We start from the raw sequence: 24,136 nt of genomic DNA on the forward strand, positions 1-24,136 counted from the left end.
TTCAAGCCCCATGTTTGGTGTAGAGGTTACTTAAAAACAAACAAAAAACAACTAGAAAAACAATGTTTATAATCACCAGAGATCTGAGGAAGCAATTCATACTATAGAACTAATTTTTGTCAAAGTTCTAAAGGGAGAACCTAAGAAAGTGAGCTTTTGATCTGAAACTGCTTTTTTCCCAGAGGCATTTGCTGACTCTGGGCTCAGGAAAAAGGTTAAGACTCTGAGCTTGGTTCAGGCAGAGTGCCATGGATGGAGATAGGGTGACAAAACTGGAGAGTTAAGAGGTCTCAAAACCACAGTATCCCTTTAAGACATTTGCCAAATTTTGAATGCACATAGGGCTGCAAGCAGAAACCTCTGAAATGAATAATGTTTTCCACAGTCTTTCAGAGTTTTGAACACTAGAGATTAGAGTTAAGGACCCTCCAGGGGAAAGATTCCCAGTGAATACACTAGGCTCTTACAAAACCTTGTAGAATTATACCCTAGGAACAAAAACAAATAAAAGGTGGACTACAGTCTTAAAAACTAAATACATAAATAACTGCAATTCAGCTTTAGCACAGCTAGGTCACCAATTAGATCAATGTGGTCAGCTTCCATTCTGTTTGCCTAGCAGAAAAAAAAAAGTGAACTCTGTAGTAAAAGACATCATCATCTGAATAAGTCACAGTTTTTATTTATTTTTTATTTTTTAAATGTTTATCTATTTTTGAGAGAGAGAGAGAGAGCGAGGGAGGGTCAGCAGGGGCGGGAGGGGTGGTTGGGGAGAGGATCTGAAGCAGGCTGCGTGCTGACAGCAGAGAACCTGATGCAGGGCTCAAACTCATAACTGTGAGATTGTGACTTGAGCCAAAGTTGGATGCTTAACCAACTTTTATATATATATATATATATTTTTTATATTTATATAAAAAATTTATATTTATATATTTATATATATATTTTTTTATAAATAATATTTAATATCAAATCAAAATCTGCAGACATGGTGAGAGTCACTTCCATAAAAATGAAAATCAAGAGAAAAACAGGCAATAAAAATAGAAACACAAGTGATCCCAACATTGTGTAACACAAAAAGGGCTTTAAAAGGACTATAGTTAATAGGTTCACAGAAAGAGAGGAAAAGATGGAGAAGCTATATTAAAATGGAGACTTTCACCACAAAATTGAACTCTATAAAATAATCAAATGGAAATTCTGGAATACAAAATTACATCTAATATTAAGAACTCAATAGACGGTTAACAATGGGTCAGAAATAGCAGAAAACATACTTGGTGAACTGGAAGACATACCAGTTTCTGAACAGAAACAGAGAAAAGAATGAAAAACCCAAGAAATATTTGTTAGGAGAAAAGAGTAAACTTTTTAAAAATCTCTAATGATTTATTAAAGATTAAAGAAATAACTGGGGCGTCTGGGTGGCTCAGTAGGTTAAATATCTGACTCTTGGTTTCAGCTCAGGTCATGATCTCACAGTTCATGAGTTTGATCCCTACATTGGGCTCTGTGCTGACAGCATGGAGCCTGCTTGGGATTCTCTGTCTCCCTCTCTCTCTGCCTTTCCCCTGCTCACTCTCTCTTTCCCTCTCTCTCACTTAAATAAATAAACTTTAAAAAATAAAGAAATACTGAAAGCAGATATTCAATAAGCAAGAAATAAGGGACATGCATCAAAAATACTTGGGGTTTCTTTTTCTGAGGAAGCCTCTCTTCTGTTTCCATTCCCTTCTTTTTGTAAAAAATAAAAAAATAAATAAATAAAATAAAATAAAATTTCCAACCTTGGAGACATTTCAGGAGAATCCTACAAAGGAAAATGCCTAGAATTAGATGGACATAGGAGCCGCAGTGCAAAAAAGAGAAGGTCATAAAATGTTCCAATGCCTTGAGAATCATGTTTATTGATTTTGGTTATAAAATTTATACCAAATGTCACATTCCTTCTTTTTTCTCAATCAAATGGAATCTACTCTGTGCCCCAACCTGCCAGGCTGGGAAGAAATTCAATCCTCGTCATTAGTGGGGCTCTGTCCTCCCTCTATAAGGTTACAAAATATCAGGGGCTTATGCGGTATCAGAAAAATTGAAAGCAATGCCAGGTCCTTTTAGTGGTAGCTGCCTTAGCTCAAGCTGCTATAATAAAACACCATAGACTAGGTGGCTTAAACAGTAGACATTTCTCTCACATTCTGGAGTCTAGGAAGTCCAAGATCAAGGTGCTGGCAGATTTAGTGTCTAGTGAGAGCTCTCTTCCTGTTTTGCATGCAGATGGCCATCTTCTCACTGTAACCTCACATGGCAGGGGTGGGGGGTTGACTCTAGTCTTTTCCTCTTCTTATAAGGGCACTAATTCTATCATGTGTGGGGAGGGGGCCCCATCTTCATGACCTCATCCAAACCAAATTATCTCCCAAAAGCCCCACTCCAAATACCATTGCACTGGGGATTAGGGCTTCAACATAGGAATCTTAGGGTGGCATAAACATGCAGTCCATTTCAGCAGCCATTGTTTTTGTTGCTCCCCCTGCTTTCAAGCCCTCCAGTCCTGGCTGACAGAGAGTCTACCTGGGAGACTCTGGCTTATTTGCTCCTACTAGGAGAAACTGCGCCCAGCCTCTCTAAGCATTCTGTAGCAATCCCTCGGACTAAGAATGTCCCGGACAAAATTAGGTGCCTGGGTCTCCACCACTGATAGGGAGAAAGTCCCAAATTTCCAGATCCCAGAGAATCTCAGCCTCTGCTCAGCACACACCCAAAGGCCACTTCTGTCTCTGTCAGCCTACGTGTTAGTACATAATCCAGATGCCAACAACCACCCATCTGCTCCATACCCAAAAAGAAGCTCAGAATTGAGAACAACTTCATAATTTTCTCAGTGAGGAAAATGTACATAGAGCAACAAAAACAAAATAAAAAATAATTCCACAATAAACTATCTTGCCACAAGCCTGGCAGCTTAGATAAATTCTAATGGAATGAAGAGATAATAAATACTGTAGCCACAATTTGGCAAAGTGAGTTAAGTAAATGAGTTCTTACAGAGCCAACAAATGAAGGCACAGGTATGAAGGCTGTGCTCCAGGTAAAGATTAAACTTTTCCAGTTACCTTTTGTTGAGAAATAACTATACCAAATCCAGTAGCTTAAAACAACAACCAGTGCCTCATAGCTCATGATTTTCTCTGTCAATTTGGCAATTCTACTCTTTTTTTTTTTAATGTAAGAGTTACAGTTAATTTATTTATTTAAGTAATCCCTACACACAATGTGGGGCTTGAACTCATGATCCCAAGATTAAGAGTCGCATGCTCTACCAACTGAACCAGCCAGACACCCCTCTTCTACTCTTGATGTTGACTGAAATCACTTGGCACCATCAGATGGCAGATGGGCTTGGTCTAGAGTGTCCAAGACAGCATCCCTCACATTTCTGTCTCTGGTGGGGACAGCAGGACTCTGATGGTAGTTGACAAGAGTGCTACACATGACTGCTCCAGGCTGCAGCCTTGGGGAATTTGAACATCTTGCATGGCAGGTCAGGGTTCCCAGAGTGTTCCAAGAGACAGGAAGTAGAAGTTGGCTAGGTCTGGAAACTAGCTCAGTATCACTTTACTGAATTTTGTTGATCAAAAAGCCATAGAATCCACCCAGATTCAAGGGAACCTCAACTCTTAATGGGACAAGCAGCAAAGGATTTGTAGTCATCTGTAATCTCCTTCACTGGATAGAAGTGGACCCCTCCCTCTGGGTGATTCTAGGTGAGTTGTGTCCTGCTTTAGCAACAGCACCTATGAAACTTGATGGTTCTGGAGAAGATAGTGAGAAGACCTCCAACTCGATCAGTAGTGTCTGTGTGGCTGCTGTGAGCAGCACACAGGCCTTACTCATGGATTTACAAATGCTGATGCTCATGCTCAAGAGTCCAGCTAGTATTTTATAAAGGAGGCAGCAAATTAGGAGCTCTCAATAACACAACCTGTCTAATTCATTTCAGTTTTTCCAGGAGCTTAAAAATGCATGAGATCAATTCAGGAAGCCATTAAAAGGGTAAGCAAAAAAAAAAAAAAAAAAGTCCTTCATGATTTAAATTCTGCACCACCTCCCCTCCTCTTGATGAGACAAGAGCAAAGATCCTACGAGAAGGGCACAGAGGACAGTGAACACGGAGATTGACTAAAGACCATTCCCATGTTCCTCACTCCATTCTGTAGTTTCATTTCTCATACTTAAATCTTTCTAAAACTGTTTTACATAAATAGAGTACACATACAGAAAGGCACACAAATCGTAAGTGTGCAGACGATGAACTTTCACACACTGAGCACATCATGCAACCAGCGCCTAGATTAAGGAATAGAACATTCCCAGGATGCCAGGGGCCTCCTTCATGTCCTCTTTTAGTCACTACCCTCCCCACAGAGTAACCACTCTCCTGACTTCTGCAGTCTTGCCCGGACTTGAGCTTTATATAAATGGAACCTGACAATATGTGCCCTTGTATAGACTTCATGCCTGCAGATTCACCTGTGTTGTCACAAGTTGCTGTGAGATGATGCATTCTCATCCCTGAGAAGTATCTCACTGCATGAAGCCATTACAATTTTTCTTCCTGTTCTTTTGTGGAAAGCTTTTTGGGCAGTTTCTGGTGTAGGCTGCAGCATGGTCCCTCATAGGCATATCTCTGTCGGGAGCCGTTCTGATTGTCTTGCTTCTTCCTGAGGTGCAGGCCCCCGCCAAGACACAGGGCCCCACTAAGATGCAAGGCATCACCGAGGCACAGGCCCTGACCAAGACACAGGGTGCCACCAAGGCACAGGGCACCAGTCTGAGGCATTTGAGACCTGGCCCAGCCGGCAGCACCACACAGTGCTTCTTTCCCAAGGGCTCCAGCCTGCTAGGGCTCAAATAAGCAAAGCCTCCCTCCTATCCCACAAACCATCCTGGCACTTCTACCACCTCCCCAGAGCTTAGCCCAAAGACTCTTTCCTCTGGACCCATAAATGTCCCCAGCCTCATCACCTTCCCTCTTCCCCTCCAGTCCAAGGGGAGAATGTTGCTCTCAGTCTCCCCTTCTCCTAAATCCTGGGCTTTTGCTGTGAACCTTTTCAATTCTCTCAAAGGTCTAGTATTTAAAACTCAGGAGCCATGGAAGGATCACCATGTCCTATCTGCCACCCTTTCTCCACTTAGAGCCCTCCTTCCTCCCATCTCTTACCTGCAACGTGGGCAGCGCTCTGTGGAACATGATACTTTTCCTGGGAGAGCTTGGCATTTTCTCAGCCTGCACCAGAGAATTACAAGCCCCATGACCCTGAATTCCCCCTGACTTACTTGACCACTTCTAACAGCACAACCTTACAGTGTTTTAACCCAGGCAGGGGAGCCTGTGGTGCTTTGTAAGGAGCCAGACTGTCTGCTATCTAAGCAGTTAAAGCTGGAAAGGTTGCCCCCACCTTGCGCTGCTCAGCCTCTCTGCCAGCTGTCACCCAGCTTGCTGCCCCTAGTTGCTCTCCAGCACACGCGAGGCAGGGTTAGCCACCTCCCTTCCTCAGATGTGACCACAGCATCCTCGCCCAAGCAGTGTCTTCCTTGAGCACTCCTTGAACCGCCCCACCCGTGGTCTCCAGAGCACAAGGCAAGAATGGAAAGGGAGAATTTGTTGGTAGCCAGGGCTATCTGTTCTAGTGGGGATGCCTGCCTGAGAGCAGTGGAGCCCATCGAGCACCCGACATACTGATCCACCTCCCATGCCTCTCTCCTCCAACTGTCTGGGACCCTGAAGCTTCAGAACATTCTCAGAATCTTGGTTACCAGGTGGGGTGGACAAAGCAGTATTTGGCGAGTGAAGATACATCACTCTCGTTTCTCTCTCACCCCACACTGCAACATAAGCCTGTAATGTTACGTAACTACAGTCATAACTACTCTTATCTGAAGCACGATAGAACCTGAACCATGGCAGTAGATCAAGTATAATATGTGAGTTAGGAAAAATGGAGGCATGGTTCAATGTTGTATCATATAAAAACTACATCAGTGTGCACCCACACAAATACTCTGGGAGGCTGACGGAGACTCACTGGGGCAAGATGTGGAAGGGGCTCCCCCTGGTGGGATTTCCAGCAACTCCCCATGGAACTGCAATCCTAACTCAGGCCAAAGGCCCAAGCTAAGCAGTCTGCCATCTCAGGCAGGATTGGAAGACTTTCATTTGCTGCAGGGCCAAGTTATGACTCCTGACATTCTCTGTCCTGAAATGACACTCAGTTCCAGGAAGAACTGGCCTCTGGGACAAACTTGCACTAGTGCCCAGTCTGACCAAGCAGGTAGCCCAGTGTGTCTGGTGTGAGGGAAGCCAGCTCATGTCTGCTCCTCAGCCTCACTGGGCCTGAGCACAGACTGCTCAAGGGGAGCTAGGGCCTTTGGGTGGGGCAGAGGTTGCTCCCTACTGCCTCTCAATTCATAGCCAAGAGGGGATTCGAGCAGGAGCCCTGGTTCTATTTATATTGCAAAAGAGGCTGGTGTAGTTCTAAGTTTAGATCACCTTGCTGTGCCACTGAGAAAATGGGTGTAGCAGGAGAAGGGAAACAAACTGGAGCCATGCATGAGCCCTGCCTCTATCTGGAAGCAACTGGGAATCCCGGGCTCACTCAGACCAGAGTGGATTTGGAATATTGGGTGATTTGCTCACTGGGTCCCAAGGACATGGCTACATAATGCCTCAGCTGCATCCTGCTATCATATACACCCATGACATATGAAACTTGTTTGTCCATCCAGGGACCATCTCCAGCTTCCAGTGTTTGCTCTCACATCCACCCTCGTGCTGGATCCAGCCTGGCTTGAGATCTGTACTGAAATGTTGGCATGGAAGCCCAAGCAGAAACCTTCCTCCTATCCTAAAACTGCCATCCCAGGGCCCCTTGCATGCATCCTCAGGTTGGGTAGGAAAGAGCACCATTTTCCCCATCCTCATCTTGGGTAACTGCTGTAGTATAGAGCCTCCTACCTGATCTAGCCTTGAGGAAGTTATCAGAACTTTTGGAGGAACTGGTCAGAGCAGCCCCCTAGCATGGAGCATAAAGCTACAATTAATGCTTGCACAAAAGACACAGACACGTGAGGGAAACAGAACAGCAAAAGAGGCTGGTGCAGTTCTAAGCTTAGATCACCTTGCTGTGCCACTGAGAAAATGGGTGCAGCAGAAGAAGGGAAACAAACCGGAGCACATGGTAGCCCAGAGGCTACCATGCAAAGCAACGATGAATAAAATATTGGAGAAAATAAAACTCTATGTTCAACAAGGGAAGAATATCCCCATAGGTATTCTCAGAAGTGGGATATAAATGCAAAAAATGAATAGGGCTGAAGCTGTGATCTGTGGAGCTCTGCGTCTAGATACAGTTAAGGACAGCTAGGAATTCAAGGTCTGTCAAGTGATGAGAAAGAATTAAATTGCCCACTTGAGGTGGGGGACCAGAGTCATGTTCACTGATCAAAATTCCAGAAGCTGTGACTGGCCTCTCCCTACCCTCTTCAAGAAAATATATGGATAGGGACGCCCCCGGACACCAAAACGGGTCTGCGTGTAGACCTGACCCAGCCTCCTCCTGCCCTGAGTCATCCTCAGGGTCATAGCAGGGCAGCAGCCCTGGCTGCCCAGGAGACCTCACTCTGGACGGACCCCAGGGAGGGTAAATGCTCAGTCACTGGAAGAAAAGAGTGAAGAACAGAGAAGGGAGGCAGAGAGAGAAAATAACGAAAAATGAACCTGGAGGCTGAGTTCCAAACTACACGAAAACTCACACTGAGAAAGGCAGCCAACAGCATCAACAGTCTAGAGACAGATTCATATCAAATGAAGTGAAAAGAAAAGAGCAACCAGAAAGAGACTTCAGTATCCTCAAAGAGGTGACTGAACATATAATGCTCATTAAAAAACAAGCAATTATGAAATAAAACCCAGGAGAAAGGGGCCATTCTGAAACAATGGAAGCAAAAATATCATTTGATAAACAGTTTGAGAGAAATAATTGATTATTTGGGAAAATACATATATGTATAAAACATCTAACATACTAAAAAAAAAATCCAAATATTTTCTGATCTCTAAAAAGAAGAGGATGTCCTAAGCTGGCTGAAAAAAACAAACAACAAACAAACAAACAAAAAACCCAGGCCAGCAAAAGAAAAGAATAGACTAATAGATTTAACTATAAATTTTTTAATATTTATAGTTAATAAGGGGAAACAGTCAAACAAATAAATTCGGGAAATATTGCCCATTTAGTAGTTTGCACAGGCTTTGAATCCAAACTTTCTTGGTATGACCTGGGACAAGATACTTGATTTGTTCATGTTTCTGTGTCCTCCATAAACTGAGACTAATCATTGCATCTGCTTGCTGGTAAGTCAAAATTAACTGACTTACTACCTGTGAAGCTCTTAGAACAGTAACTAGCACATGGAAAGCACTCAACAGCTATTTTTATGTTTTACTGTACTGTGTGAGAAATTCAGACACAAACAGTTCACAGCAGAGAAGCCATAACTAGTTAAAAATCACAGTCAAAAACTTCAACTTTGCCAATAATGAAAAAAATCAAAATAAAATTTAATTTTTACCTTTTTAGTTGGCAAACATTGTTAAAATGACAATAGAGTATTCCTTCTCTAACCATCCTAAAAAATCTCCTTGGATGAAAGCATTATGATTTTTTTAAATTTCTTAATGTTTATTTATTTTTGGAAAGAGAGAGCACGTGGGGGAGGGGCAGAGAGAGAGGGAGACACAGAATCCGAAGCACAAAGCCCAACGCAGGGCTCGAACCCACGAACCCTGAGATCATGACCTGAGCTGAAGTCAGACGCTTAACTGACTGAGCCACCCCGGTGCCCCTGAAAGAATTATGATTAAAGAACTTAGGACTTTATGCAAAGTTTGGGGTAGGGGAGATCAAAATTTTTAGTAAACCTATGTTCTGAAAAGGCTTTATGCCACCGCTTACCCATTAGGATGACTACAGTAGACACAGAGAGCAACAAGTGTTGACAAGGGTGTGGAGAAATGAGAACACTTGAGCACTTTTGGTGTGAATGTAAAATGACAAAGCCACTATGGAAAACAGCATGGTGAGTCCTCAAGAAATTTAAAATAGAATTGCCATATGATCCAGCAGTCCTACAGTTCCCAAAAGAATTGAAAGCAGAGTCTCAAAGATACAGTTATACACTCATGCTCATAGCAGCACTATTCACAATAACCAAAAGGTGGAAGCAACCCAATTATCCATCCATGGATGAATGAACAAAACATGGCAAAACATGATATATATATATATATATATATATATATATATATATGGAATGGAATACTATTCAGCCTTAAAAAGAAAGGAAATTCTAATACATGCTACAACGTGCATGAACCTTGAGGACACTATGCCAAGTGAAACAAGCCAGCCACAAAGACAAATACTGTAAGAACCTACTTATATGAGGTAGTCAAATTCATAGAGACAGAAAGTATAATGGTGGTTGCCAAAGCCTGGGAGGAGGGTGCAGTGGGAGTTGTTTAACCGACACAGAGTTTCCATCATGCAAGATGAAAAGGGTCCCAGGGATTGGTTGTACAACAATGTGAATGTACTAAACACTACTGCATTGTACATTTTAAAATGATTAGGACGGTGGGGCACCTGGGTGGCTCAGTCGGTTGAATGTCTGACTCTGGATTTTGGCTCAGGTCATGATCTTGTGGTTTGTGAGATCAAGACCTGAGTCAGGCTCTGCTCTGACAGCATGAAACCTGCTTGGGATTCTCTCTTTCCCTCTCCCTCTGCCCCTCCCCTGTTCATGCTCTCTTTCTCTCTCTCTCTCTCAGAATAAATAAATAACCATTTTAAAAAATTGATTAAGATGATAAATTTTATTATGACAAATTTTAAATGTTTAAGATTTTGTTTTTTTATGTTTAAAAAATATTCTTTATTTTTAGTAAGTTAAAATTATAGATTATCAATTTTACAAAACAGATTGGTAACTTCTTATTGAATAATGATTGTCCATTAACCTTCCCTTACTGCAGAGCAGCTTCCTAAGAATCCCTCTCCTATAGTTTCAATGAGATGTTTGCAAATTAGTTCTAGTTTATTCCCACTAATGGGCCTATGAAGAAGGATTTTGGTGTTTGCTTACATGTAGTTCTCCATCTAAACACTCAGAGCCTTTCCACTATCAGTGGGACTATGTAATGTATTGCGATTATGTAATGTAATTATGAAACAGAGAAAAATAAAGTGTGGTTCAGGCAGAACCACCTATGGAAGATCATGGCAGGAAGAGAAGCTTGTGTGCTCTCCTGGAATGAGCCAGTGGTCCCAGCCCAGGGATTCTGATTGGCTAGGTCTGGGCCCAGGCACATGTGTTTGGATAGGCTCCCTCAGGCGGTTCTAAAAGTGGGGTCTTTGTTCTATGACAAGGCAAAATGACATCTCAGAAAAAAAACACAGGCCTTGAGGTCAGGCCACCGAAAGTGATGTCCTCTCCCATCATTCTTCCTCTCCCTCAGCTTTATATCCATCCTTCCTACCCGGAAATCTGTCTCCTATCTGTCCCTGACTGCCCTTTGGCTGTTGTCTTAATTCAGACTTTCATTGTCTGTCAGTGAGACAGTTTCCATAGCTTCCAAACTATTTTTCCTGACACCAGTCTTGATCTTCTCCAATACACTTCTGCACTGCCTTTTGGTATACATCTTTCTTTCCCTGTGGTTGGAATTTCTGGCTTATAACAAGGGTGTATTTGCTCTGCTTTATACACTAGTTGTTTTCTCAGATCATCAAGATCCTGGCAATGACTAGGAAGCAATTTACACTTTTGCAACATGGTTCCCATTATGCTGCTTTTTCCTTCTTGCTTCAGCAAACCCTCAGTATCTTCCCTTGTATAAGAAATGAACCAGGATGTTATCATGAATATTTGCCACTTTGATTTGTTCCTTACGATCAACAAAGTTTGAAAGAAATTTTGCTTCAATTTAGAGTTGTGTCTCCCTCCATACTTGTGGGCATTGAGTGTTTCCTAGGACCTCAGGTGAAGAGCCTCTATTGGGATCTCATCTTGTCCTTGTAGGACTAAAGACCAAAATTAGAAAGTGCCTTGAAGCATAGAGCTCTGCTTTATTTACTATTGAACCCCAACTCCTACAGCATGCCTGGGATATTTATTGAATTAATTAATTAATTAATTAATCCATCCATCCATCCATCCACCCACCCACCTAAAATAAATGTTAGAAATAGTTCTTTAAAATTCCCCAGGGTCAAAAATGGATAGAAGCACAAAACAAGCATTGAATGTCTTTACTGTTCTCAGTTCCCTCTTGCCTTGTGCCTCCTACTCCCACATTCTCCACCACAAAGACCTATGGCACACTCTCAGGCACTCACTTCTTACCTTGGACTACAGATTCTACAAGTGCCAAATCCAATCTGAATGTAACCAAAAGATATAGGCTAATACTCAGGGTCAAGTCTACTCCTCTTCAGACACCCACAGGACAGTCAGCACTTCTCTTCACAAAATGGGATACATATTTTAGTTCAATAATGTTGATATTAGCAATAATTCCTCACTGACCTCTTCTACTCTAGTATTCAATGGCTCAATGGCAAGGAGACCATAGCAAAGAGAAGTACACATTAGATGCAGATAAAGACAAGCCCACTTCCAGTTTTTACTCCCAGGTGGCTTTCTATACACAAGGCAGGAAAGGAAAATACAGACTAAACAGGGTCAGGAGGCCCATATTTGTTATTTTAAGGTTAAGAAAGGAATTTGTCTGTACCTTGATGGTAAGAAAACCACATCAAAATATCAACTGTGTCACTTAGAGCAGACACGTGAAATGTGCTTTCTTGTGGGCATTTTCAGCGTTGATTACAGGTTTCCCTCCCTTTCCAAAAATAGAGCATTCCTATGAAAACTTTTGGAAGCCAAAACGGCATAAAGCAAAGAAACAATTAGTATTAACTTATATGAAAAAAAAATTTAGCATCCCCAGAACCAAAAAATAACCTCCCTTCGGCTTTTCTGATACCTTAGGACACATCTTGCTAACGGAAACACGAAATAAATCAAGATAAAGCACAAGATGCTCACGGACACAGTTCAAAGCTCTGGCAGGTTGATACCGAGATGCTGAGCGTAGTTCCTCGCGAAGGCGCTTGGTGGCACCACTCTGCTGCTCGTGGTCGCTGCTGCTTCCATAAGGGCTGCGATGGAAATCAGTGCTGAGTGCTACCTTCACTTTTTTTTCCGTAAAAGCAAAAATCCTTTTCAGATTTCTTTCGGTGAGCGCAAGCAGGTACTAATGTAGGTCTTTTGTAAAAGTGAAATGGCATATGGGGCGCCTGGGTGGCGCAGTCGGTTAAGCGTCCGACTTCAGCCAGGTCACGATCTTGCGGTCCGTGAGTTCGAGTCCCGCGTCAGGCTCTGGGCTGATGGCTCAGAGCCTGGAGCCTGTTTCTGATTCTGTGTCTCCCTCTCTCTCTGCCCCTCCCCCGTTCATGCTCTCTCTCTGTCCCAAAAATAAATAAAAACGTTGAAAAAAAATTAAAATAAAAAGTGAAATGGCATAACGCAAACTTCCAAAAAGCAGGGTGTACCTGTGTCTAGTAACTGTTTTGTTATTGTTTTCTTAGAATGGCGGACATCCTTTTTTTTTTTTTTTTTTTAAGGCACACTGTTTCGCCATCTGGCGGCCAAATAAATTAGAAACACGCAATTACACTGACCTTGAATTCTGCCTTTGTAGTTGCAGAACGTGTGAATAGAGTTATTCCCTTTTCCTTTTAATCCTTACCCCCATTTTCCCATGAGAATATGTCAGTCATTGGGCGCCTGCGTGGCTCAGTAGGTTGAGCCTTCCACTCTCAATTACGGCTCAGGTCGTGATCCTAGAGCCCCGGGATTGGCCAAGTCCGGCTAGGAGGTGAGAGCCCGCTTAACGTTCTCTCTCTCCCGCTGCCCTTCTCTGCTCGCCGTGCTTGCTCTCTCTCTCCCTCTGAAATTAAAAAACAAAACATTTTAAAAAAAGAATATATCAGTCACTGCATAGGGAGTGGCAGGGCATTGAGCTTGATAGTATCTGGTTCCCTACAGGGAAAGATAAGGAGGTTTGATCTTGGGATGGTGTGAAACTGGTTATGACAAAATTAAAAAGGAAGAAGGAATGCGTCCCGCCCTCATGCCAGTCATACAGTATTCCCAGATGAGGGATGGACAGCAGAATCTTTGAGTGCTTTCAGTTTCTCAACAAGAACCATGGCCTTTGAATGGAAAGGGTAAGGTGACCATTGGTAAGTAGGGGTCAACCCCCCACCCCAAAAAAGAAGGTAAGAGAAACTGTAATTGCACCAAATGTGTTCAAATACCTGCTATGAATGGACTACAGGCCAGAGTTAAAAAAAAAAAAAAATTATGATACTAGGAGTATCACCAAGTCACCATCAGTGATCTTTGAGAAATCATGGAAAGGAAGACAGGTGTTAGAAGGCTGGAGGTAGCTTTGACTTCCAAAGATGGACAAAAGGCGAATGTTGAAAATTACAAATCAGTGGCCTTAACAATGACCATAGGCAAAAATCCTCAAATGAGATACAAAAAGGTGTCTTGTGGGGCACCTGGTGGCTCAGTCAGTTAAGCATCCGACTTTGGCTCTGGTCATGATCTCGCGGTTCCTGAGTTGGAACCCCCGCCTCGGGCTCTGTGATGACAGCTCAGAGCCTGGAGCCTGCTTCGGATTCTGTGTCTCCCTCTCTCTGCCCCTCCCATGCTCATGCTCTGTGTGTGTGTGTGTCTCTCTCAAAAATAAATAAACATTTTTTTTTTAAGTGGTGTCTTGTGAGACCTTAAAAGAAGTAAATGTGGCCACCAGGGTCATGCCAGACTGTCCTCATTTATGTTGTCTTGTCAGGGAGACTGACAGAATGAGGCACTATAGCAGACCCAAGGGGGTGCATTTGATTAAGGCATTTCATGACATGTCAAATTATATCCTTCTAGAACAAATGGAGAAATATGGAATTGATAATTGTACAGTTAGGAGAAACTGGAATTGGTTAAATGACAGAATTCCAAGGTGCTGGAGGGTTCTCACGTCAATCCTGCCCTGATCAACATTTGTATCATGTCTTGTGTGTAATACAGAGGATGTGTTCAGCGGATATGAGGATGGCATGGAGTTTGAAGGCATAGAAAATCCTTTGGATTCTGGAATCAGTACACCAAATCCATCTAGTCAGACCAAACAGATTCTAACAGGAAGAAGTGGGTCTTCTATCTCAGATCTCTATCTCTATCTGGGTTTTGCCCAGAGTTTCTCCTCTTTTTACAGCTCTGCTAAAAGTTGCCCTGCTTCCCCCAAATCCTCACTGGAGGTGAAAGCATCTAATCCACCTTAACCTCGAGGATTCCTGCTTTCCTCTCTCCAGCAATTGGTCACTGAAGTCCCTGAGCAGAGTGTTCCTCACTTCCTTGACTACCCCCAAAAACAATCTAGATTCACCCAATCAATATACCATCAGCCTCAATCTCAGAGACTGAGCAACTGATCCCTCTTATTCCAAGCCAATCACTCTTTTTGGCCTTAAAGTCCATCCTCCGCCTTCTCCCCAGGCTTCACCTCCTAACCATCCTGTCCCCTTCCAGTATCGTCAAGCACTCCCTCTCCACGGGCTCCTTCCTCTCCTTCCTGCTCTTAAAACAAACAAAAGAAAAAATTTTAGAAACCCTTCCTTACTCCTTCCCACTAAACTCTTCAAAGACTTGTTTCCACCACTGTGTCAGAGATTGGGTTCTCTGGAAGCAAACACCAGGATGGAATTTGAGATGTAAGATGTTGATTAGAAATCAACCTCTATGACGGTAAGGGGAGGGCCTGCAGAGCTTCAGACAGCTATGGAGAGCCCCCACAGAGCAAACCAAATTGGGTGAAAACAGCCAGGCCTTTCCAACCCCAGCCCTGCTCAGTCATCATGAGGGGCTTGCCCAGAAAAAGCAAGGACCCTGAAGGAGCTGACATTTGGTGACCGTCACCCTACTTCTCTGTCTCCACACTCTCCTTGTTTCTCCTTTCTGGCACCTTGGAAATTCTCCTTTCATCTCCACTTTTATCCCATGTATCCCCTCCATTTGCCCCACTCCAAATCCAATTGATACTTTGTGATTCTCCCCTTCCCAGAAACTCTGTTTGCATTCATTGATGTTATTTCTGTCTCTCTGTCTCTCTCCTCTCAGAAGTCTCAACCCTTGATTTCCACAATAATTTCCTCTCCTACTTAGTTTTTTGTTTTTGTTTTTTTTTCTTTTTTTAAGTAGGCTCAGGGCTTGAACTCACGACTCTTAGCTGAGATCAAGAGTCCAATGCTTGGGCACCTAGGTGGCTCAGTTGGTTAAATATCTGATGTCAGCTCAGGTCATGATCTCACGGTTCGTGAGTTCGAGTCCGGCTTCAGGAGAACTCAAGCCCCGCTTCAGGTGAACACAAGACCATTTGAAGTGAGCTCCTCTTCTCTCTCTCTCTCTCTCTCTCTCTCTCTACCTCTCACTCACTTGCACCCTCTTTCTCAAAAAAAAAAAAAAAGAGAGAGAGAGAGAGTCCAGTGCTTAACTGACTGAGCTTCCCAGGCTCCCCATCTCCTACTTAGTCTTAACCTCTATGGCTGGCCCTTCTTGGCCTTCTCCAGTGTCTTGTCCTCTACTCACCACCTAAGTGTTCAGATTCCATCCTCCCCTTCCTTCATACCCTCCCAAGGTGATCTTGCCCAGAGTCAGGGTTTAATCTCCATTTACGTGCCAGTGACTCCAAAATCTACTCTCCAGCCCATTCCCTCCCTCTTCAGCTTCCAATTCTCACATTTAATTGGTTGCTAGACATGTCCACACTAACACTGTCAAGACAAGGAAGTTCTGCTTCTCCTTTCCTGCTATGTTCCTATCCTTAAGAAGACTTCTCCTAGTGCAACAATTGGATCCTTTGAATCTGCTCCATCAAGTTCCTTTTCCAGGCAACTACCGTTGCTTCATCCTGTTTGGACATGTGTGTGAAAGCACTCTGAACAACATTAAGGACTCTACGTGGAAACCTACATCACTGCTGTAGAAATAGCTGATGCTGGGTGCTGAATCCAAAAGAACATTCATCACTTCTTCCCTGATCACACCCACTACTTACCTAACCAGGTGTGAACCTCTGACTCACTGGATCCCCAGGAAAGAGTTATTCAGAATTTCCTTATTACAGGTGATAAGAGGTGATCGTGATTTCTTTTACAGCTTGTGTTTCTCCTGAATAAAAGGGTTCTCCAAGTGGGTGGTTTACAGCTATGCCTTCTTTCCCCCTGTCCTGTATATGTGTGGCAGAGGCCTGTAGAGGAGGCATTTCTCTAAGAAAATGAAATCTCCACTTTATTTAAATACATCGTGCTTTGTGTGTATCTATGTGTCTTCTCTTCTCAAATTGGAATTTCCAGTTGAATTCAATGAATACTCATGGGCCACATACAATGTGCTAAGGGCAGGGCTGAGTACAAGACATTCCCTGCCTTAAGGAATTTAGAGGGTAATAAAAGGAATAAGTCTAATCAAGCACATGCCAGTATGCTGGTGATCATAGAAGCCACAGAAACTACGTGCTGTGGGGTTACAGAGAAGGGAAATGTCTCCATCCAGGCTGGTTTCCCAAAAGCATCTGGGACACACCTTGAAGGCTAGATCAAATTTCAGGGAGTGAGCATGTAACAGAAATAAGCAAGAAAGAATGCTGACACACAAGGAATAGAGAAAAAAGAGTGACAAATGGCAAAAAGCTATCAGAAGAATATCTTCAGAGAACTACAAAATAAACAAAGAATAATAGTAAGAAATTTTTCTCATAGCTGAGGCCAAATACTGAGACTGTAGGAATATCCTGGGAGACAGAGTGGGAGAAAGATTATTAGGATAATATTAGGACAAGGAGGTAGGTAGGAGAGGCAAGATCACTGCCCAATTAGCCCTTCATAGGCCCCAGCTGAGACCCAACTTCTTTGGATTTCCCTTTCTTACCATCAGGCAGGATGGGTGTTAGTGGCTCCAAGACCCCACCTCTCTCCAGCTCTGCAAGGAGGACAGTGCTCACTAAGAAAGACACTGCTGCTGTGTTGACCCATCTCTTCTGGTTTGGTAACATGTCCCCAATGTTGCCAGAGGTGTTACCTCACATCTATACCAGTCCATCCTTCTGCCTCATGGGTGTAAGGTAGCTGTTCTGCCTGCAGGCATCATACCCACATTTCAGGCAGAAAGGAAGAGGAAAGAGCAAAAGGTATGTTGCAACTGAATCTATCTGAAAGCAACAGAATTCCTGAAAGCCACACCAAACGGACTTCTGCTGATGACTCATTATCCAAATAGTCATGTGGCCACCCCTAGATGCAAGGGAGTCTGGGGAAGTAAGTGTTCTTAAGTAGCACACTGTCCCTCATACAAGATTCAGATACCATTGCTGAGGGAGAAGAGGATGATGGAGTTTGAGGCAGCAATCAGCTCTGTCAGTGTCAGAGATACATAGCCATCAAGATAAACAGTCAAATGATAAGACGGAGGAGGCTGCTGAGAAAGGACCTTCTGAGTAGATGACAGGGAGGGGACATCTGGGTAATTCTCCACTGGGGTGTAGGTGCCTGTGTGGGTTGTTCTCCCATTCCTGCGGGTGTGGGCATGAGGCTAACAGGGAGTGAGTGGCTTATTTCACTTGCCCTAGGTTACTCAACAGCAAAGCAGGAACGCACACCAATCCCCAACTTTGAGTCTGAGTTCTTTCCACCACCCTATACATTTGCAAACCATGTTCAAGGGACACTTGGAGATCCACAGAATGGCCTCCAGGGGCCCTGGCTAGTACGCAGATTGGTACACAGTGGCCAGGCCTTAACTCCTGGGCCTCTTCATCCAGAGAGGTTCCACCTCTGTGTTTTTCTCGTATAGTGAGCTTCTTTCTCTATGAGATTTAATTTTATTTTAAAAATGTTTGTTGGGGCGCCTGGGTGGCGCAGTCGGTTAAGCGTCCGACTTCAGCCAGGTCACGATCTCGCGGTCCGTGAGTTCGAGCCCCGCGTCAGGCTCTGGGCTGATGGCTCAGAGCCTGGAGCCTGTTTCCGATTCTGTGTCTCCCTCTCTCTCTGCCCCTCCCCCGTTCATGCTCTGTCTCTCTCTGTCCCAAAAATAAATAAACGCTGAAAAAAAAATTAAAAAAAAAAAATGTTTGTTTATTTTGAGAGAGAGAGAGAGAGCAAGTGAGAGAGAGCAGGAGAGGGTGAGAGAGAGAGAATCCCATGCAGGCTCTGCACCACCAGTGCAGAGCCTGACACGGGCCCAGTCCCATGAACCACGAGATCACGACCCAAGCCAAAATCAAGAGTCAGACACTCAACCAGTTGAGCCACCCAGAAGCCCCTAAACTGTTACTTTAAAAACCATTCTGGGGGCGCCTGGGTGGCTCAGGTCATGATCTCACAGTTCAAGCCCCGCATGGAACTCTGTGCTGACAGCTCAGAGCCTGAAGCCTGCTTCAGGTTCTGTGTCTCCCTCTCTCTCTGCCCCCTCCTGCTCATGCTCTCTCTCGCTCCCTCTCTCCCTCTCAGGAATAAATAAACATGGAAAAAAAATTTAATAAAATAAAAAATAAACCATTCTGCTGTATAACTAACTATTGTGTACATTCATTATTTGGTGAGCATTTTAAGATAGATCTAATTATTTCATACATTCAATAGGTCCTCTGAGTTTGAAAGTGTGACCAGTGCTCAAGGGGCTCCAGAAATAGCTCATACCTGTTTGGTGCCAGCATCAGAAGACAACACTGTCTAAAATGGAATTAAAATGAGGGGGGGATGGGGTTAGACACCTCCAGAGGCAATCTGGAGGGAGCCAGGATATGCCCCTGACAAGAGTCCCTCAGTGGAGTACAGTATGGGCTACATGCACTGTGAGCTTTGTAAAGGCCTCTTTTAGGCAGCAAGCTTGAGCAATGGAAAACTGAGTAAGGTAGCAGGGCCCACAGTGACCACCAGGCAGAGTGCAAACAGGCCCATTTAGGTGACCCACCTCAAAATAGCCATAAGTCCTAGTTGACCAATGGGCTACTTGCAACTGGGCACAGGTACCAAAAAAGGAAAATTCCACACGTTCCCATACGTTCTCATACCCCCCCTTAACTATAGCCCCTCCCCATCCCCCACTGCCTCCAGGCAGAGTCTCTTCTTTGATCTCCTGGCTGCTGCTCCCTTACAGTGTATTCAATAAGCCTCTATCTCCTTTGTCCTGCCTTGGGTGAATTCTTTCACTGCCCGCCCAACCAGCTTCCAACCCATCCAGTTGCCCCACAAGCTTGGCTTCATCTCTCTGGCAGGGCAGCATGCCTAGGGAGAGACAGTCTTACTTAGAAGGTGTTGGACTGTGTCTGTCTTCCGCTTATTTTCATTCAATAGTCACACACGGACTAGATGAAGGAAAGAAGGAAGGGAGAGAGTGGGGATTTCAGTGAGGACTCACATGCAGATCTCTGGCTCTCAGACTTAGTAGGGGAGAAATCTACTGACCTCCATACAGGAGAGCTGGCTACAGCCTGCTTACAGAGAGACTTTGTGTGCATTTTTAAAAGACTCCTCCTGGGTTGAATTAAATAGGCGCAGGCAGCCCATAGGTATGTGAGCTTCACAACAAGTGGCACCTTTTGTGCAAATTAGGAAAAAAGCCACCTTCCTTTGGGCAGGCAGTCTGTGCCCTGCTGGTGCATGAGGCCAAGGGAGCTGAGGCTGAGGCTGGAATTTAGCCACACTCACCACCTTTGTGAGTTCATAGGCAGGGCCCAAGGTGCCCAATTCTCCCTGTGCCTCAGGTTATCTGTTGGAATGCACAGTCCTGCATTGTACACATCAAAGCATTTTTTAGCTCCAGACAGCATCTGCCTTGAAAGGGAGGAGGAAGAGACAAGGAGAAGCTTCTGTTCCCTTCCCCTTTTTTTGTGATATGTGGACACAGATCTGTGCACATGTGAACCCATGCATACACACTTGCATGCCCATGCATACATGCAAGCACACACAAAGTCAGAGGCCTGTTGGGTAGAGCTTAAGCCACTGAATGTTTCAAAAAGAATAGCAATACCTAAAATAGAATAATTGGTAGATTAAAGATGAGGCTTATCTTACTATTCATGGTTCTTAGTATTATATGCAATTACATTTTAGAAACCCAACAGGTAAATGGTAAGTATGGAATTAAGGAATCACAGTGTAGTGAATTCAAGGAAGCTGATGTTACTCACAAGAGTAAATTAAGTAGGAGGCATAGGGCATAGGGCCATGGTCAGGAGCTTTGTGTAGGATTTCTGGAGCTTCATGCATTCAGAGAGTGCATCAGAGCCATCTTGCAGAGACCCAGTATCCATTCTCCATTCCTCATACTGACAAAACTCCAGTTTTACTTTGGTTAGAAATGTTCCTCTGTTTTAAAAATAATTTTTTCCCTCAGCTTCCCATGCAAGTAGGAGTGGCTCTGTGACACAGTTCAGTGAGACTCCTAAGTTACTAAGTGGGACTTGCAAGAAAATCCTTTTCTGGAACTGACTCTACAGGCTTGGGTCTTCTTTGGCCTTTTATCCTCCCATTTACCCCTGCCTGAAGCATCAACATGATAGCCGGACCTCCAGCAGTCATCTGGACAGCATTTCTTCATTTACTCAACAAACACATGGTGTTTTCAGTGCTAGGGACTCCTCATGAAGAAAATAGACAAAAATCCCTTCCCTCAGTGAACTTAGTCTAGTGAGAGGAGACAGATCATCAACTAATTGCTATATAATATGTCAGAATATAGTAAGGGTTAAGGAGGAAAATAAATGAAGAGATGATGCAAGACACAACCAGCCCTAGAGAAGAGACGGTTCAGGGGCTGAGGGAGCCAGCTTCTTGCTACACTATTAGGAGCTCTGTTCTCACCTTGAGATTGATTTTAAATGCAGAAAAATTAAGCCCCTAAATTGTTATGTCACTGTTTTTCAGGTTTCTGTTACTACCAGCTGAATGCCATCCCCAAGCTGATAATGATCCTAAAAGAAGGCTGTCTTGGGCATGCACAGTAAACATTTCCTCAGCTCTTATCCACATGAATAGGTTGTTAACCAGATGACACAAATAGCAAGACGAGTAATAGATTCTCAATAAAGTAAATACTCCAATCCATGAACATATACAAAGCACCACTGCAAAAATATGATGATTTTTCACAGAACTTTTCTGTAGATTGAAGATTGAAAGTTTCAGTAGTGGTCCTGAAGTTACTTAACCTTACAGTGCTGCATTAAAAACTAATCTTCGCACGAACAAAATGTGGGCGGGGTACTACGGAAAAAGAGGAGGTGAGGGTAGAGAAATGGGGAAGGGAGATAGGGGTCTTTGTCTATAGCAGAGGTTGCAGACTTTGCCGCCTGCAGAGGCAAAGCAGGAAATGCAAATGATAAAGCACTCAAGGGTGAGAAAAAAACAAGGCTTTTGCTGTCTCTTTGTTCTCCCACTTTTGATTAAAGATGTGGGTTAGAACAGAAATTTTTCTGCTAATGGAAAAAAAGCTGCTCAAACTAAATGATAATTGCTAACTGACATTTTCCCTCAGTGTGAGGGAAACCAGGGAACACCAAGTAGACTCTGGTGACCTGAGAGGGGCCGCCACCATCCTGCTTCCTCGACTGTTGCCGTTATGGGCCTCATGATGCCAGATAGTTTCAATTTTTTTAGAAATTGAAATCTGGATTTTTTTTAGGTGAAATATCCCATTTTTAAATGTTGGGAATGAATTCAATATTTTTGGTAAGCATTCTGTTACATATTATATGTCTCTGCAGTTATCAGGCAGCAGGCCATGAGTTTGCACCCTCGGGGTATGCTGAATGGATGGGATAAAAAGCTGTTGCAGTGAAAAGTGGGAGAAAGCCAAGAAGTTAGGTAAGGCAAGGAGATGGGAAACAAGGAGGAAATGGAAGAAAAGACTGAAGATGGTGGAATGGAAAGATTAAAATATAAGTCAAAAGAAAAAGATGTTGAAGAATGTGAGCGAGAAGAGATTGGGAGGGAGTGAAGAAGAGAGGAAGAAGGTAAAAAAAAAAGTGGGAGAAGAACTAGTTTAAGGGGAGGATATTTGAAGAGGTAGGAAGTAGTGGGGCCTCTATAGACTGAGGGTGGGGATTTGGAATCATTCCACAGAGACACAGGAATATACAGGCACCACAGGGAGAACACCAGCTCCATATGGTGAAAGGGAAGCCCGGGTTCTCAGCCTTTGGCCATCATTTTCTTTTTTTCCTTCCATCTTTCTGTCTTTCTATCTTTTCTTTTCTTTCTTTTTTTTTCTTTTCTTTTTTTTTTTTTTTTTTTTTTTTTTTTTGAGAGAGAGAGCACCCAAGCAGTGGGGAGAGTCAGAGGGAGAGGGAGAGAATCTTAAGCAAGCTCCATGATCAGCCTAGAGCTTGAAGTGAGGCTTGATTTCACGATCCTGAGATCATAACCTGAGCCGAAATCAAGAGTTGGACGCTCAACTGAGTGAGCCACCCAGTCTCCTCTCACTTTCTTTTGATAGTCAAATTGAAAGAGGACTGCAACTACCTCCATTCTGATCGCAGTCAGTATTTTCTGATTAAGTTCCTCTTTCCAGTTTCTCTCTTAACTCAGATAAAAGACCCTTTGGGCAAAGCATCCACTGGGGACAGAAACTACCCCCTCAAGCAATAAGGAGTGCTCTGACCCAGCAAGACCCCACATAACTGACTCCAAGACAATGAACAACCTGATTTTTGCTGCCCACCTGCACATACCCACCAACATTTGTCCCACATTTTCCCTTTATAAACCTAGAGGCAGGTGCCTGGGTGGTTCAGTCATTAAGCACCTGACTTTGGCTCAGGTCATGTTCTCACAGTTTGTCAGTTTGGGTCCCACATCAGATGAGTTTGAGTCCTGCTTTGGGTGAGCCCCACTTCTCTTTCTCTCTCTCTCTCTCTCTCTCTCTCTCTCTCTCTCTCCCTCTCTCTCTGCCCCTTGCTCACTTGTGCTCTCTCTGTCTCAAAATAAAATATAATATAATATAAAATTAAATAAATAAATAAAATAATAAACCTAGAGGCTTTTCCAGCACTTTGGAGACAGTCTTTGTGACACTAGTCAGTCTGCCATCCTCCCAGTATAGGCCTCCCTGAAATGAATTCCTTTCTTGTTTCACCACCACTCATGTCTCTGACTTTCGATTTTGTCAGTGGAAAGTGATCAAACCTCGTCTGTTTGGGACCCCTGCAGCAGGTGCTCTTGTACTCCTGTGCCCCAGTTACAAAATAACTCAAACCCCTACTGTTCTACAGCTACAGGAAGTCTAGGACCCTGACCCAGGAAGTGCCACCATTTTTCTGGTCAATATTACCTCTTCCTTCTTCCTCTTACCACTTCTCTGTGAGCATCCAGGCTCTGTAGCCCTTCCCTTCCTTTACAAGCTAACAACGGGCTAGGGGTCAACTCAGCTTAGTAGAGGCTTGAACCATGGATAGGCCAATGAGTAGGGGAATTACAACCCAGAACAGGGACACATTAGAATTCCATACCAAAGGTGACTGTTCCTAAAATGATTTCTGTCTCAGGGGACCCACTCTAGACATTTCTCACCTCTCTGCTCAAGGAATTGTGCTCAGCAATGGAACACCTCTTGGATCAGCCTCTCAGTTCAGACTCTGCCTTAATTTCCTCTCAGTTCAAACTCTGCCTTAATTTCATGTAATCAAAGAGTACATTATAGATTTTCTCTTACAAAGAGCAATAACTCCCCAGAATTAATGGAGCACCTGGGTGGCTCAGTCAGTTGAGTGTCCAACTCTTTTTTTTTTTAAATAATCTTTTTTCATTTATTTTGCAGATCTTTTCTTCTTGTTAAAGTTTATTTATTTATTTATTTATTTATTTTTTGAGAGAGAGAGAGAGAGAGCATGAACAGGGGAGGAGCAGATACAGAGGGAGAGAGAAAATCCCAAGCAGGCTCTGAG

General features: G+C 43.6%; 1 long non-coding RNA gene across 1 annotated transcript in view; it reads right to left on the reverse strand.

Annotated features, from left to right (window-relative positions):
• Window positions 1–13,156, reverse strand: part of LOC121023091 (uncharacterized) — a 29,409-nt gene extending 16,253 nt beyond the window's left edge. Inside the window, exon 1 of the long non-coding RNA XR_005787243.1 lies at window positions 12,878–13,156. This is a non-coding gene — a long non-coding RNA (uncharacterized LOC121023091). The remainder of the gene's footprint in view (window positions 1–12,877) is intronic.
• Between the last annotated feature and the right edge of the window lie 10,980 nt (window positions 13,157–24,136).

Source organism: Herpailurus yagouaroundi, unplaced genomic scaffold (assembly GCF_014898765.1).
Source record: "Herpailurus yagouaroundi ecotype Mexico unplaced genomic scaffold, PumYag 511, whole genome shotgun sequence".
Classification (NCBI taxonomy): domain Eukaryota; kingdom Metazoa; phylum Chordata; class Mammalia; order Carnivora; family Felidae; genus Herpailurus; species Herpailurus yagouaroundi.